A 15,607-nucleotide genomic window follows, 5' to 3' on the forward strand; every position below is an offset into this window, starting at 1 on the left:
GAAAATATACCTTATTACATTCAAAGAAGTGTGAAATATTCAATAGCGTACTTTCTTTAAAAAAAATTCACGAAAATTGCTTAATTTTTCATGCGTCACACTGGTATAGCCCCTTAATCTATTTTAGCCACAAAGATACCCACACTCTTTCAATTTTATTAACTTTACTAACCTATTGGCCGATATAGGCAGTATAAAGTCACCCGGAAGTTAGAAAATCTTTATATTAGATAAATGGGGGCTGAGGAAAGAATTTGCCCAATTCAACCCATTTTAAATAAACAGAGTTGTCATTGTCAGGAAAGGTTTCTCCCTGAATTTCAATTGTTTAACACATATGGTGACCGATAGTTTCGGCCAAAAGTCAACTATATATGTATGTATATAACATATTCGTTACCTAGGGACTTAAATCTATCTAAACTACATACATACATACATGGCATATTTTCCCTTTGCTGGTGTCCATCTTTGGCGCGCACTCAAACATACAGCTGTTGACAGCTAATTAGAAACGCTCCCTTTTTGTAACGCCCTAATGAGTTTAATGATTAAATGTTTTGGTATACCGTTATTTATATTCCTAAAAATCTTACATTGTTGGTGTTACTCTATATACTACTAAATTCGCTCGGTTTTGTAGTTGCGTAGTCGAAGTTCTGTTAATTGTTTCCCAAATAGTAAATGCGTTACGCTATAGAAAGTGAATTAAAGTGCGACAGCTAATTAGAAACAGTTGTTTAAATAATTAAAAATCCTTCTGGTGCTAATTTTTATAAATAATATTATTGGTTTCTGGTAAGGAAGTGTTTCAAAGTTGTGGTTTAAAATATATTAAAATGTATTATTCAAGTTTTTTAATGAGAAAAAGCTGCAGCTGAACACCTGCGCTACTTGGTTACATTTTTGACCTTCGTTAGTTTGGAAAGACATACAAAGAAATTTTGAATCAGGTCAAAAAAATTGTTTTCAACGTCCGTAAGCATACATATACAGAATTTTAAAACTATTTCCAATGTTAAACGCTAAGAAAAAACCTTAGAAACTTCAACAGACATTCTACTTTCTTCCACTGACATTCTACATAAAACTCAAGACGAATATAATGGCCAAATATCAAAGAAAACAATTTCCAGGCGTTTGGTCGATTTTGGACTAAAATTCAAAGTGAACAACGCGTAGACTTTTCCAACTCTTATTAATCTTGGATAACAAATCAATGGCAGTATGTTGTTTTGAGCGATGTAACAAAAATTAATCCTTGGGTCCTGATGGTCGAAGGTATGTTCGCCGACCAATCTATCAAGAATTTGATCCTCGCTTTGTTTCACGCGCAGTGAAGCATGGTGGAGGATCAATCATGGCGTGGGAAGGTTTTTCCTGGAATGGTGTAGTACCGCCTCATACGATTGATGTAATTCTAAAAAAGGAGAAATACGTCGACATTCTAAAAAACTCATTCTGCCATGGACTAAGGAGGAATATGTCTGTTATATGGAAATTCCAACAAAATAACAACCCAAAGGATACGAGAAAGGTGACACGAAAGTTTTTTCCTGAAAATTCCTTGAATTTTTGGAGAGGTCTGAAGAGAACACATTTATGTTGATGGCAAAAAAGCTGTATGTACCAAAAATATCACAACTATGAATGTCCTTTTGATGAAATTAGGACGGCATGGCAAGCAACACTAGTGGTGCGCTGTCAGAGTCGTATAGTAGTACTAAAGTAAAAGGGTTAAGCAACAAAATACTAATTGAAGGTAAGCAATTTTTTTTACAACAGTATTTTAATTAGAATTAGAATTTAATTTAGAATTAAATTAAAGACATGCTATTTATCACAATTATTAAAAATTAAAAACAAAACACTATATATAGACAAAATCATTTGAGCTTTACAAAATGAGCTCGAAATGTATGAGATTGACATGCGATGAAAAAGTGATATTTATACTCTCGCAACAAAGTTGCTAAGGAGAGTATTATAGTTTTGTTCACATAACGGTTGTTTGTAAGTCCTAAAACTAAAAGAGTCAGATATAGGGTTATATATACCAAATTGATCAGGGTGACGAGTAGAGTTGAAATCCGGATGTCTGTCTGTCCGTCCGTGCAAGCTGTAACTTGAGTAAAAATTGAGATATTATGATGAAACTTGGTACACGTATTTCTTGGCTCCATAAGAAGGTTAAGTTCGAAGATGGGCAAAATCGGCCAACTGCCATGCCCACAAAATGGCGGAAACCAAAAACCTATAAAGTGTCATAACTAAGCCATAAATAAAGATATTAAAGTGAAGTTTGGCATAAAGGATCGCATTAGGGAGGGGCATATTTGGACGTAATTTTTTTGGAAAAGTGGGCGTGGCCCCGCCCCCTACTAAGTTTTTTTGTACATGTCTCGGAAACTACTATATCTATGTCAACCAAACTCTACAGTGTCGTTTCCTTCAGCCATTTCCATATACAGTTCAAAAATGGAAGAAATCGGATAATAACCACGCCCACCTCTTATACAAAGGTTATGTTGAAAATCACTAAAAGTGCGTTAACCGACCAACAAAAAACGTCAGAAACACTAAATTTTACGGAAGAAATGGCAGAAGGAAGTTGCACCCAGGCTTTTTTTTTAATTGAAAATGGGCGTGGCGTCGCCCACTTATGGACCAAAAACCATATCTCAGGAACTACTCGACCAATTTCAATGAAATTCGGTATATAATATTTTCTTAACACCCTGACGACATGCACGAAATATATGTAGGTGAAATCGGTTCACAACCACGCCTTCGTCCAAAATAACGCTATTTTGAATTCCAACTGATGCCTTCTCTGTATAATATATACATTAGGAACCAATCATGATAGGGGAATAAAACTTTACACAAATACGGTATTTGAGTTGCGGTATCCCTTGTGGAAAAATTGTCGTGATCGGACTATAACTTTTCAAGGCCCCTGATATCGAACACGAAGAACTCAGTGCCTAACCTAACATAACCAAATTTTTCACCGAAAATATCGGTAAATCTCTCAGAATTTAATTCTAAATAATTTTACAGCAAAATAAAAAAATATGTAAATGACGGATAATGAAATCTTGATTATCACTTTATCATGCGAGAGTATGAAATGTTCGGTGACACCCGAACTTAGCCCTTCCTTACTTGTTTTTATTTTATTAAATTTAATTTCATTTACACAATAATTGAAATTAATATTTTATTTTATTTTTTTTTTAGTTGAAACACGAAGTTTAGTCAAGGTATTACTACAGAGTATTATAGTTTTGTTCACCTAACGATTGTACGTATCACCTAAAACTAAGCACGATAGATATAGGGTTATATACATATATAGAAATGATCAAGATAAAGAGACAAATTTATATGACTGTCTGTCCAACCGTGCAAACTGTAACTTGAGTGAAAATTGAGTTATCTTGATGAAAATTGGTACAAGTTCGCAGATGGGCATAATCGGATCACTGCCATGCCCACAAAATGTCAATAACCGAAAAGCTATAAAGTCGAATCTTATCTCTAATAAGAGCGCTGAGCGCAAATATCATAAGAACTCCTATCGACAGCGTAAAAATGGATGAAATCGGAAGATAATACCGCTAACACCCCAATAACGGTCCTGTTAAAAACTACTAAAAGCCCAATAAATCAATAACTAAATACGCCAAAAATATTAAATTTTACCACCGAGCTTTATGGGAATAATAATTCCTTTAAAGTATGGAACATTTTTTTAGTATGTTAATAATAGTTAATTGTTAAAATAGGTTCGATACTACCCCAACTACCATACACTACATTTAATGATTTTCGGTTTTCTAGCAAATCTAATGCCGAATATGTCGGTCAGTGCATGAGTTATACAATATAAGGTTGTCAAATATCCCCTTCCGCTCTTTTGCTCTTTATTCAATGCTTTATAAAAAATTGTTCGCAGTAGATGGTAGAATTAAGCGTTTGGCCATATGGGAGCAGCTCATAGTGGATGATTTCCTTTCAATCCCACCAAGCACACATCAAAACTTTCCTGGCCGTCAATCCCGGATTGGACACTGTTTGGAACGATTCACCGGGCTTCGACCACGACCGCTTTCACTTGATATTGTCATATGTGATCCATTTTTCATCGCCAGTCACTATTTGCTTCAAAAATAGGTCGAGTTCGTTCCACTTCAGCACCATATCGCAGGCGTTGGTCCGGCCCAGAAGGTTTTTTTGCGTCTAATCATGCATCATCAAGCTTTTTGTGCATCCAGCCTCTTGCAGATGGTTTAAAATGGTTTGGTGGCTAACTCCCATCTTCTGGGCGATGCCACGAGATGTCACATGCCGGTCTAACTCGATCTTTTCCATGATTTGATCGGTATTCGTCATCACAGGTCTTCCGCAGGCTGGCTTATCCATGATGTCGTTTTTACCCGCTCTGAATCGTCGAAACGATTTTTCCGCAGTTCGAAATAATAGTGTGCCAACCCCCATAGACCATTAATCTCACGAAACGTTTCTCTAACGGATTTGCCCTTAACGAAGGAAAACTTTAAAATAGCGCGAATTTCGACGGTAGTGAACTCCTTGTTTACACGTCAATAACTGCTAACGCTCGATCCGAATTAATCATGCACAGCGTCGTTTTGTAGGTTATGTCAAGACCTTTCAAAGATGTATAGTATTGCCAGATACGAGCAGATACGAGATATACAAAATTGCTTGCATTTCGATCCTCTCGTTAAATTGTTCGGTTGCATGCGAACTTAGCTATATTTATTTTCGAAGTCAACTTTAAATCAACAGTATTTATAAAATAACTACTCTGTTTGCTTTGGTATTAACGGTGTAACAGCGATAGAACAAAACGAACGTATTAACAAATATGTGAAATGTTTTTAAGGAAATTAGATTCTATCATTAGACCGGAATAAGTGTGATGCGCTAGCACGTGCACTGCGTAGAACGATAATTCAAGGAGAAAGTGTAAATGAAGGTTCATTCGCACGGCTCTGCAAACACAATTTATTAGTATTTCTTAAATAATTAATTTAAAAACATTCAATTAACGGCGACAAGTACCGTGTTTACACACTTGGCAGACAGTCTGATGACGCAATAACATTTTTTTGCGAATATTTGCTAAAATTTATTGTCGAACAAAAAAAAAAAAATGCAGTGAACAACCAAACTGCGCCGATCTCTAGATCTTGGCGTATTAAACGCTTTTTATGCGCTAAAATGATTAGAACGTGTTTTGTTTAACAACATTTTATTGAACTCCAAAATTAGTGCACGTTAGACGATCCAATCATGTTTGTAGAATTTAAATTTCGCAATTGCAATTGTAGAACTTCTCTTCTGGCTAAATGTGGCGTGACGAGATTGTCGATTAAAGGCGGACTATAGGTTTTAACAAGTTTACGTTATTAATTAGCTAAAACGTGCGGGAAATACGTGCTCGTGAACCGGGTGTCTCATGAAGTAGGAATTGCTATTGAGTATTTTTTCCCAATACGAATATAAATATTCGACTAAAAATGCTGTAGCACAACAATGGTTCGCTCGCTTCCGTTCTGGAAATTTCGATTTACACTGATGGAATAATGTCTCTAGCGGTAAAATGCCACATATTTGTTTGTTTATGTATTTTAATAAATATAAAAGAAATAATTTGAAGTCTGATTAGAAATATGAAAAGAAAAAAAGTATGGTTTGCAGTAAGCTCAATTTCGAAATTCGTAAACAAATATTTCGATTTTGTAGGCTAATTTCAAAACAAGAAGAAATCTCTTTGTCTTATGGAAACAATTTTATCTTTATGAAAACAATTTTTTATTTCGAAAAGTCGTTTGCTCCACATTACCCATAAAAAAATTCGATTTTGCTGGAAGAAAGTTCATATATTTACTTTGGATATTCAAATTTGAACACCCTGTAAGGTTCCAAGTTGAAAGCCATATTCGAAAATTATAGATCACTCAGTCGGCGCATGACAATCAAAAGCCGAATACAAGGTAAGAAGTAATAAAACCAGCGCATGTCTGGAGATTATATTAGTTAAGTACTCAAATTGCGTATGAGTGCTTTATTGGCAGTAATGTGTCAAATTCCATAAGTTGCTCATACGCCGGGTTGGTCCAATAAAGATATTGGTAAATTTAACACGCGAACGCTTTTTATATACAACGGAAAAGCTAAAATAAGCCAATAAATGAACCAAATGAATATATTTGTTTATGGTTTTTACAGCACAGGCGTCTCAGTACGAACTTGAGGACTGCCCCACTAAGGGTAAAAGTTCGCTAAGATAATTGCTTTTTAATGACATTGACTTGATAATGTCGTATGAATGAAGTAAAATACTCGTGGCATATGGTAGATAACATACCGAGGCATATATTATCAGTAAAGGTCGGCATAAATATAGTTAAAATGATATAGTATGCATGTGGATAGCTTTCATTTCGCTTTAATTTTTGATTTAAAAGATGCGAGCCAAGGCAAAGCAAGTTCATTCGGCGACATTGTCGTAGCTGAGGAATGCAAGCGGCAACCACCAAATCGAAAAAAATTAGTGCTCCACTTTGGTGGTCTCGGTTAAAATTGTCTACAATAGAGGTAAAAAAAAAACGTAAGTGAGGTTCAATTCAGGCATACAGGCATACTATTATTAGGAAAGTATTCTCTTCGATTTGCAGTAATATCAAATCAATACCAATAAATATTTTTATACATTTCAAAACTTAGGGGTAAAGTTTCATTCCGATATATTCATTGTAGCTTGATTTGTGTACTGGAAAGTGAAAGAAACAGATAGAATATATAATTGTGTTTGACAGGAAGTAGGCGTGATTTTAGTCCGATTTTGTACTTTTCCACAGCACTGCAAAGGATTATGATTTAAGGGCGTGCACCTGGAATGTTCGGCCCATTTGCAAAGGACGATGTGACCAAAGCTTCTTCAACGAGCCCTTGAAGTGCACTTATGAGAGCTGCGCCCACCACGATGTCAAAATCGTGCTTGGTGACAGGGAGGGCCAGAGTGGTTCATGATCCATGATGAAACATCCTCAAATGGGTTGAGGTTGATCGACTACGCCGGGGCTCGAAATACGTTATATGTAGTACTAGATTCTAGCATAGAAAAATTCATCAAGCCATCCGGATCGAAAAGCCACCAACCAGATCGATCATGTTGTCAGAAACAGAAGACACGTTCCCAGTGTTTTAGACGTGCGTACGCTCCGCGGTTCTAACATTGACTCGGAGCACTATCTTTTTTTAACCAATATATGCACCCGGCTCTGAGTAGCAAAAGACGTGAACAAACAGCCTACCTTGCAACGTTACAATCGACCACAACACGTGCAGGATGGGATACATACCCAGAGTTGAAGAGGAAAGCGAGACGTAATTTCAGGCCAAAAAGAGAGAGGCCGAAATGCGTGAGTACAAAGAGCTTGACAAGTTGGCCGACAGGGGTAATGCTCGAAAACAGAAGATTTCAAGACCGGAGCATACTCTTGTAGAACCCCCAAAGGTGTTCTAGTGACTGATGCCCAGAGCATACAAAAGTTATGGAGGGAGCACTTCTCCAATCTGCTCAATGGCAGTGAAAGCATAACATCAGGAGATGGTGAACCCGATTCTCAAAACGATGACGATGGAGCGGCCGATCCATTGCCCGACCATGAAGATGTTCGAATAGCAATTACCCGCCTGAAAAACAACAAAGCGGCGGTGGTCGGTGGATTACCGGCCGACCTATTCAAACACGGCGGCGAGGAACTGATAAGGAGCATGCATCATCTTCTTTGTATAATATGGTCGGACGAAAGCATGCCACCCAACGTTTAAATTTAAGTATGCTCTGCCCAATTCACAAAAAGGAAGACCCCACAATCTGCGCCAACTACCGCGCGATAAGCCTCCTCGACATCGAAAATAAGGTTCTATCGAGCGTATTGTGAAAGGTTAAAGCTTGCCGTCAACAAACACAAACTGATTGGACTTTATCAGTATGGCCTTAGGCCTAGAAAATCATCATTTGATCAGATATTCACCATGCGCCTAATCTTGGAAATGACACGTAAAAGGAGAATCGACACACACCACCTCTTCGTAGATTTTAAAGCTGCTTTCGACAGCACGAAAAGGAGTTATCTTTATACCGCGATGTCTGAATTTGGTATCCCAAAAAGCTACTACGGCTGAGTAAACTGACGTTGAGCAACACCAAAAGCTCCGTTCCTGACAAGGCGACTTCCTATCGTGCGACTTCTTTAATCTGCTGCTGGAGAAGAGAATCTTTTATAAGAGTGTACAGTTGCTGGCGTATGCCGATGATATTGATATCATCGGTCTCAACACCCGCATCGTTAGTTCTGCTTTCTCCAGACTGGACAAGGAAGCAAATGGGTCTGGCAGTGAACGAGGACAAGACGAAATATCTCCTGTCATCAAACAAACAGTCATCGCACTCGCGACTTGGCTCTCACGTCACTGTTGACAGTCATAACTTTGAAGTTAAACACCACCAACAATGTCAGCCTGGAAATCCAACGCAGGATAACCCTTGCCAACAGGTACTACTTCGGACTGACTAGGCAATTGAGAAGTAAAGTCCTCTTTCGACAAACAAAACCAAACTACTCATTATTCCCGTCCTGCTATATGGTGCAGAGGCTTGGACGATGATAACAACTGATGAGTCGACGTTGCGAGTTTTCGAGAGAAAGGTTCTGTGAAAGATTTATGGTCCTTTACGCGTTGATCACGGCGAATATCGCATTCGATGGAACGATGAGCTGTATGAGATATACGACGCCATTGACATAGTTCAGCGAATTAAAAGACTAGTAGCTACGCTGGCTAGGTCATGTTGTCTGAATGGACGAAAGCACTCCAGTTCTGAAAGTATTCGACGCAGTACCCGCCGTGGGAAGCAGAGGAAGAGGAAGACCTCCACTGCGTTGGAAGGACCAGGTGGAAAAGGACCTGTCTTCGCTTGGAATATCCAATTGGCGCCACGTAGCGAAAAGAAGAAACGATTGGCGCGCTGTTGTTAACTCGGCTATAATCGCGTAAGCGGTGTTTACGCCAGCAAAGCAGAAGAAGAAGTGAACCTTCCCTTTATGCTACAGGAAATGCAACTGTGAAGTGTGTTATAGCTTTAATTCAGTCAAAGTTAATTTTTTTCTTGTTTTGGCTAATTTTCGTCACGAGATTTACAAATAATTATAACAATTTCAGTTAAGTAAAATTCACAGATAATTTCAAAAAATAACATAATTTCTTCGGTTTCAATTAAGAATAATTGTGAGATTTTCCCCATTTATAAGTGTGAGCATTTGCAAAAACACGCCACATTCAATTTACCGTATCAAATTGTTGAGAATAACGTCAAAGACTTATTTGACAAAATTACGAGCAATAAAGGTCAGGGAGTTACGGTAATCAACTTAAGCATTTAACATGCAATTGAATATTATATAAGAACCTCGTTTGTTAGAACAATGAAAAGTACATATGTATGCATTTATGAATAACAATTTGCACAATTTATTATTTATGCAAAAATCAAAAAAAAAGATAATTTTAATAAAACTCACTAAAAATATACAGATATATTAATGCATTTGTGTATTTGCACTCTCATGAAAATATTGCGAATTAAATAATAACGCCAATAAAGAACGATGATAGACAACCCCTTAGTTTTTGCCCCCAAATCCCATGATGAAGGTGAAATAAATGAAATGTGACTACTGAAAACAATCCCCCTAGAAACACCCCCACGCACACACAACGAAAGTTTTTCTATGAGTCTACGAGTATGTTGTGCACCAATTTATTAAATATACTATACATAAATACATTCATGGGAGTGCATACATGTATCTAGTAGAATTACTATACTAGAGCACCATTTGGTGGCATGTGGCATTTGAGCGTTCAATGGAAGGTTTGTTGCTTCACATTCTCGTCAGGGTTATAAATATTCGAACAATCCAGGTTTTTTCAGCAGAATCCTGTTGTTTTTGTTGTTATTATTGTTATACCGATGACAAATCTAGGTCCATTCTCGTTACGTAGACCTGTCTCTTGTGGGAAGAAGTATCCTTATTATTAATGGCTCGCACTCATTACAGCCAAAGTAAATTTTATATAAACAAAAAATCATGGGAAATTAAGGTTATGATGACTTGGTAGAACTTTGTTTTGATTAAGTGAAAAACCCATATTTTCGAAATTTTTGAAGGGTTACCTTTTATATTTCGCAATTAGAAAACAGAAACAACTATTAGTCATCGAAAATCGCTTTTTTTGTTTTTCAAAGTATTCTCTATTAATTGGGGAAGCACTTTTGAAACTCAGCGAAAAATGTTGAGCTCTTAGTTTAATGTTTACGTACGGGAATAAAAAGAAGTCATTTCTGTCGATGTGTGAAACCTAGCTGTGCCATGGTGAAGCTATCCTTAATTCTTGAAAGACACTGGCAAACAAACGACTCTGTATTACTCCGAATTTACGGTTCTGCTATTCCAAAGAAAAACACACGCAATACCACCACAATAGGTCATATGACGATGTTGCAATGCCAGTTTGTGCACAGCATCAAAAGTCCGAAACAAGAACTGATTTTGGACGACCATTCCGAAATTTGTCCTGGAGTGATCTACGACCTCAATTGAATCCACCATAACATTGATAAACAGTAGTTGTTGATGGAGCTAAGTTCATCGATGCACGGATGTTGAGTTAAACCACGTTCTGAGTATGTACAACATCAGAAATGTCAAACTTTACGATAAAGTTGTGAATTGCCAGATTGCAACACTAGTATTGTCATTCTCTTTCGGCTAACATGAGCACCAAGTAAAAAACTGCAACTACATTTCAAGCGGATTGTCTCACACAGGTTCAGACTGCGTTAGAATATCGATACAGATGAAAATATTGAAAAAACGCAGTTGAACACTTTTAGCCTTAAGGCGTCAATCGCAGTCGAGCTCGAAACAAAAATCAAGTGGACTTCATTTGTCGGACAGTTTGTATGGCAGCAATATACTATAGTGGTCCGATATTGGCTAAAATGGGCAGCTTTTTGGTGAAACAAGAACGTGCGCAAAATTTCAGATCGACAGCACAAAAACTGAGATACTAGTTCGCATATATGCAGACAAACAAATTGAAAGACAGACGGAGGTATGACTAAGCTCTTCACACTTTATACACCATATGTATTCTAAGTGTTACATCGTGGCAAACTTACACCACTATTGCGGAAGGCTAGTAGATTATAGTTGCTCCTATGCTTGCATTGGCAACTGAAGCAAGGTTGTTATTAGCGGAACACAAAAGTAAGCAAACTCTGCTCTTGAACTATTTCCTGATTTTTACACTTCCACCTACTATAATAAGAGTTAATAGTAATCGATAATATACAGAATTGTCGCCGGTAGCTAGACGATATACTCTCGTAAAGTTCATTTTGTTATCGAATAACAGCTTCCATGCCTCTTCCACGCGCAATTATAGACACGTAATACGGATGGAACGGTTTTCTACTCGAAATGCTCACCTGCTCTCTTAAAGCATTCGTCAGCATTTCAAGCTCCTTACGTACAGCTGCAAACGAAAACATTGGTTTTCAGAAAATACAAAAGTCCAATAGGTAGGATGAAGAGTGTCATGTCGCAGCGGAGAGAAAACACACTGCCTACCTCGGAAGATTACACTGGAACACATGACGGGATGGGATAGATACCGAGAGTTGAAGAAGGAAGCGACACGCATTTGCAGACAGAAAATAGAGAGGTAATGCTCAAAAAATCTATGAAAACATGCGGCGATTGCCAACAGTTGCCACTTCCGATTAAGTAGGTAATTGAGAAATAAAGTCCTCTATCGACTCTCTCAACTCACTAATTATTCCCGTTCTGCTTTAAGGGGCAGAGGCATGGAAAATGACAACATCTGATGAGTCTTCGTTACGAGTTTTTCGAGAGAAAGGTTCTGCGGAAGATTTAGGGCCCTTTGAGCATTGCCAAAGGCGAATGTAGCATATGATGGAACAATGAGCTGTATGAGTTATACGACGACACTGGCATAGTTCAGTGAATTAAGAGACAGCGCCTACGCTGGCTAGGTTTTGCTAGGTTCCCCATGAATGAAAACACTCCAGCTCAGAAAGTTTTCGACGCAGTAACCGCCGAAGGAAACGGAGAAAGAGGAAACCATCTACTCCGTTGGAATGGCCAGGTGGAGAAGCACCTGGCTGCATTTAGAATCTCCAATTGGGGCCATATTGCCAAAAGGAAGAACGACTGGCGCGCAGTTGTAAACTTGGCTGAACCGCGTAAGAAGAATACAGATGGAAGTATAGCCAGATAGCTATTGAACAGATGATCAATATAATGTAAAAAATATATAACATTTCCATTTGTCAATATTATAAAGGAAATACAATACTACATATGTATTTACATAAAAACATTTTTCAAATAGATATATTTGTACCGTTATTGTTGAACTCATGCAACTGATTTACCTCTAAACCGAAGGTGGACTTTTCATTTGCGTTTTGATTGACATTTGTAATGTTTGTTGCCACCCCAGCACAATTTCATATATTTATATCAATATGTACAGATATACATATACATACATATGTAAGTATGTATGTAATAAGATAATCACACGAGATTGCCTTTGGGTGTACTCAAATCGGCTGTGACAATAACAATGTTAAACGGTGGCGAAAAACACGTCACTGTAATGCTCATAGTTAGATATAGTTAGTTGGAGCTAGTAGTAAGAGCAAAATACTTGATACAAATATATTTACATATACGATTATTTTCAATTGTTTTACACACGCAATCCAATTTAGTGCTCAATTTATGGTGACCATTAAAAAATTAATAGCGCATTATAAAATATTAAGATAAGCCATACATACGTACAGATATAAGCTCCCTTGACTCGGCCATAATTGAAATTCTTCTTACATAGGAATTATTTTTAAAAATTTCTTTGTTTTTTGGTTCATTTTGGTATCGGTTGTTTCCGGGCACACTTTCTTTCGTTATCGGTATCGTAAAATCAAAGAAAATATTGTCGGAACGCACTTTGAAGTAACTCTTGGAGTATCATATACCTGTGTACATATGTATGCATATATAATGGAGCAAGGTAACTAACTGTCACAATCGATAGCTGAGAAGGGCTAATTATGATTTACTATTCCTTTATTTTTATACTCGATATAATGCCTCTAATATAATACATATATTAGGTATTTCTATAAAGATGTATATATAAAATAAAATAAACAAGTAAGTATAAACAAGAGCTAAGTTCGGGAGCAACCGAACATTTTATACTCTTGCAACTTGTTGGAATCAAAGCCGGGGAAATACCTTACAATATATAACGTCAACCAGAGGATCGGAATCTAAGCAATTTTATATATACATATTGTATACTATATATACTTAACTCATACACCGACTTACATATACAACTGTGTTCGAAATAATAGCAGTGAGGAATTTACATCAAAAAACAATTAATTCATTGTAATAATATAAAATAAAGTTTAAAAAATTTGTATTTCGTCGAATGACCGTTATTGGATAACACAGCTGCACATGTCCTAGGCATGGAGGCCACCAAACGCTTGCATTTCTCGAGAGGAATGGCCTTCCACGCCTTCTTCACAGCACTCCATAATTGCTTCGTATTTGACGGATACTTTTTCCCTACAGCTTCTTTGATCTCTGCCCAAAGATTCTCAATTGGATTAAGGTCCGGTGACCGAGCCGGCCAACCCATAACGTCAACTTCATTTAGAGCAAACCAATTTTTTGCCAACCTGCTGGTATGTTTGGGGTCGTTATCTTGTTGTTAGACCCATTTTAACCGCATTTTCCATTCAGCGTGTGGTAGCATAGTCGACTCCATTATTTCAACATACAATTTGGCATCCATGTTTTCTTTAATTCAAAATAACGGACCTATACCATAGTAAGAGAAGCATCCCCATACATTGATTTTGGCACCGCTATGTTTTACCGTCCGTGAAACATATTTAGGATCAAATGAAGCGTTTACTGGCCTTCGTACATACTGTCGGTGTCCTCGAAAACCAAATAAAACAATTTTTGTTTCATCGGACCACAATATGTTGCGCCATTTTTCGACTGACCAATGCAGGTGCTCTTCAAGCCACTGCTATTATTCTAAAACCGCTGCTATTATTTCGAACACAATTGTATATTCGGCATAAGAAAAATCATTAAACATAGTCATTATACAAAATCAGCCGGATGTTCGAAAATCTTGGTAATGGTTATATGGGGCTAGGTCAAATTTTCGCCCAATTGCATCCATTTTAGACACAATAATATACTGTTATGAGTAAAATACGTTTTGAAATTTTCATTGAGATAATAAAATTATGGCGCTGATAGCCTATCCTGTAGCAGAGGGCGCGAGTGGGGTCAACGTTTTCAAAGTGGTCGTGAGGACATAAATGACGATCAACATGTGGGCCAATCAAAAGCCGTGATCACCGGAAATTCCATCGAAACTGTGCGTGAATTCATCAAAAATCAGCCGAAATCATCATTGAAATTTATGGAAATGGAATTGAACATCTCCAAAATATCGATTTGAAATTGGATTGGAAAAATTGCTCAGAATCCAACATTCGAAGGACATCATTGTGACCGATTTGTTGTGACCTAAGTGCTTTAGGAGATTAATGGAATTAATGTACATTAATTAAACACATTAGAGAGCGCCCGGTTTTTCAGTTCACCCACAGGTGCCTCTTGCTATTGCGATCACCTATACCAAATTACAGTTTTATATCTTAATTTAGTGCATAGTTATGGCACTTTATAAGTTTTTGGTCAATGGCGACTAAATTAAAATTTTTTATACTAGAAACCCGCATACAAAGTTTCATCAAGATATCTTAATTTTTACTCAAGTTACTGCTGACGGACAGGCAGACAGTCAACCGGATTTCAACTTATCTCGTCATCCTGATCATTTATATAGTATATAAATAACCCTGAACAAAACTATAATACTCTGTGCAACTGATTGTAAGAGTATAAAATTACCCTGACATTACCTCATATATGTACCTATATACTCGTACATTAGCAGAGAGAGCTAAGAGCACATTATCTCATGTCATGGGCTTGTGGTTAGTCCGCCAAGATCGTTCGATCTAATACCACTGGTCTAATTTTGTGTGGTTATGTAAAGTGACTTCTTTACGAAGATAAGCCCGGGACGATTGACGCCTTGGAAGAGATTATTCTGCGCATTTTTTCCCGATTGCTGCAAAATACACGGAAAGTTTCCTTCAATAAATTGCTTGCTTCGTTCGCTGTATGGCATCAAAAATCTCTAATTCGGGGTGGTCATTAATCACGTCTCTATAGAGTTTTCCATTAATTGGAACATTGTGATCGGCTTCATTTGAAAAGAAATATGTACCAATGATTCCCTCTGCCCACAAATCACAACAAACATGAACTTTTTCGAATATCAAGATCAATGACCATCTCATTTT

This window comes from Bactrocera dorsalis, chromosome 4 (genome assembly GCF_023373825.1).
Source record: "Bactrocera dorsalis isolate Fly_Bdor chromosome 4, ASM2337382v1, whole genome shotgun sequence".
In the NCBI taxonomy this organism is placed as follows: domain Eukaryota; kingdom Metazoa; phylum Arthropoda; class Insecta; order Diptera; family Tephritidae; genus Bactrocera; species Bactrocera dorsalis.